The sequence below is a fragment of the Athene cunicularia genome (genome assembly GCF_003259725.1).
Source record: "Athene cunicularia isolate RWA chromosome 26 unlocalized genomic scaffold, athCun1 chr26_part1, whole genome shotgun sequence".
NCBI lineage: Eukaryota > Metazoa > Chordata > Aves > Strigiformes > Strigidae > Athene > Athene cunicularia.
The window spans coordinates 301,467-303,885 of NW_020799136.1; the positions used below are offsets into that span (position 1 = coordinate 301,467).

Sequence of the window (2,419 nt, forward strand, 5' to 3'; positions counted from 1 at the left end):
CCCCATTCTGTGCTTCGGTTTTCCCCTTCCAGTGCCCAGCAGAGTATCTGTTAGTTAGCAGGAAAAAAAAAAAAAAACACAACCCCAACAAACAACCAACCATGAAACATGTCCCCGTGGATTTAGACACTTTTGACTAGTTTTTAAAGCAATTGGCATGAATCTCCAAACTGCATGTTCTTTCCCTATTGATTCTGATCCTTCTCCAGCTGGCAAACACATGTCTCCATCTCGACCCTTTGTTTAAACGATGTGAAATACCGACGTGGTTTTCTCTTGAGTCCTTTTCCTGGCTTGCGCTCGAGGTACCTGCTGGTTTGGAGGCATCCGAGTGCCCCAGCTCGCTGCAGGGTGAGGGCTCTGCCCTGGGGCCATCCCGCTCCTGGCAGCCAGCGAGCAGCACTCACCAGCAATACTCTGGTTTTGGGGTGAGGGGAAGGGCACCGTGTTGGGAACAAATGTATTTAAGGGTTGCGGGGAGCCCAGGGCAAAGTAGGGGAGGGAACTTTGAGAGAGACTCTGATTTCAGCTGTTTGAACCCGCTGCTGGGAGCCACTGTCAGCTGAGTGTGGGAGTGCAGGATGGGACCCTCCTGGGTGGCTGCCAGTAGGGTTTGGGATGGGTTTTTAATGAACCAGAGCAGCTCAGGTTTCCTGGCCCCTGCTGTAAATCAGCTTGGCTGGAGAGACGACTGCTCGCAGGGGGGGGGAGAGGACCCCCTGAACCCCACGTCCCAGCGATGCCTGGGGTGGGGGTACCTGGAGGAGGGAGATCCCCGTGGCCACTGTGCCCCCCAGGACTCCTCGCTCACAGCCGGGCGCTGTGTGTGAGTTGTGAATATGCAACAGGTCCCCGCCTGCCTCCTCCTCGGAGAAATGTCCCCCCTGAGCACCCACCAACGTGAGATGCCCAGGGGTCCCTCAGCCGTGTCCCCTGGGTGCACAGTGGTTTTCCAGCCCAGGACCTGGCTGAGGCTCCATGTAAAACCCAGTGGCCCCCCCACCTGTGGCCCGCTCTGCTGCATGGCACTTCCATGGGTCCCTTCCTTTCCCTTTATTAAGTGCCATCAGGATTTAAATTAAAGCTCATTGCCAGCTGGGAGCGAATGAACCCTGCCTCATGTTTTACAGTGCCATCTGCCAGGCAGGAGCGGAGACCCCGGCATGGGGCTGGCTCCCTTCAGCAGGGCTGGGGGGGCCACTGGAAGTCACTCTGTGCAGGTGGGGGACCCATGTGGGACATCCCCAGGGACAGGCTGGCTGGTGACACACCCCAAGCCCCCGCTCTCTGCACCCCCGTTGCCATTCAACTGTATCGCTGCAAAACTCCATCCCAAACGCGCGCTTCTGGAAAACAGGGGCCGTGGCAAGGAAAAGGGCTTATTTAAATTATTAATTAGCTTTGTTTTTAAACACGGGCTCCAAGCAGCCTCCGCAGCAGAAGGAATTGTTATTAAACGCCAGCCCTCCGGCAGGCAGGCCATGTGTGCGCAGCAGAGCCCGCAGCGCTTGGCTGCCAGATAAAGACGTTATTGTTGTCATCGTGCCTCGGTCCCAGCCCTCCGCCTCCCGCGCTCCCACCCACCCTCGGCCAGCGGCTCCCAGGAACAAAACCCCCGTGCTCGGCCGAGACTCATTCGTGGCGGAGCCGCGGTGCCGAGAGGAGGAGGAGGAGGAGGAGGAGGAGGAGGGAGAAAGCCAGAGAGAAACTTGTCTTGGGGATTAATAAGAGGCAGGAGGAGGGAGAGGTGCACACAGGTAAGCTGTGGGCAGGTGCTTTCCCCCCCAGGCTCTTCTCGCCTTGCCTGACCCTCCGACCCAGGACGCTGCACTGGTCAACGATGCTCCTGCCCTCTCCATCCTCCCTTACATGCAAAGCAGCATCTGCTCTTCCTCTTTTTTTTTCTCTCCTCTTGTTGGTTTTTCTGTTCTTCCACAGCCGGAATCTTTGTTCCTTCCTTTTTCTCTTGTTGCAAGAGTTTTACTCGCTGTGGGGCAGGCTGGGCTGGAGGGGGGGAACTTGGGGCTGCAAAGTCAGAGGAAAGTTCTGTCTCTGAGAGTGTTGTAGCTGCTGCCAGGAGCTTTCTACGGGGGTGAGCAAGGACCCCCCTTGTGACTGGTGTCCCCCCCCCCCGACTGTGCTCTCACACACTCGCAGCCCCACGCATGCTGGGCTCTGGCTCTGCAGCCAGCGAGGCAGATCTGGGGGTTCCGGGGGGGCTGCACAGCCCAAGCCGTGCCCAGGACAGTCCCCTGCCTTGGAAAACAGCCGGGAGAACGTGCAAGGATGGGGAGGGGGGAAGGCTGAGAGGGGAGCAGACCCCTCCGGAGCCAGGACGGCTCCCAGGGAGGCTTTGGTACCATCGGGGCTTCCTTGTGCCGAGCACCGGGTCCATCAGGGGGGCGGGGGGGGCTGGGGG

The 2,419-nt window shown here is 58.7% G+C and overlaps 1 protein-coding gene across 1 annotated transcript in view; it reads left to right on the forward strand.

Moving 5' to 3' along the window:
- The first annotated feature begins 1,588 nt into the window (after nt 1-1,588).
- PRELP (proline and arginine rich end leucine rich repeat protein) overlaps nt 1,589-2,419 on the forward strand; it is a 10,931-nt gene continuing 10,100 nt past the window's right edge. Inside the window, exon 1 of the mRNA XM_026864171.1 lies at nt 1,589-1,757. The gene's annotated coding sequence lies outside the window, so the exon portion shown is untranslated. The remainder of the gene's footprint in view (nt 1,758-2,419) is intronic.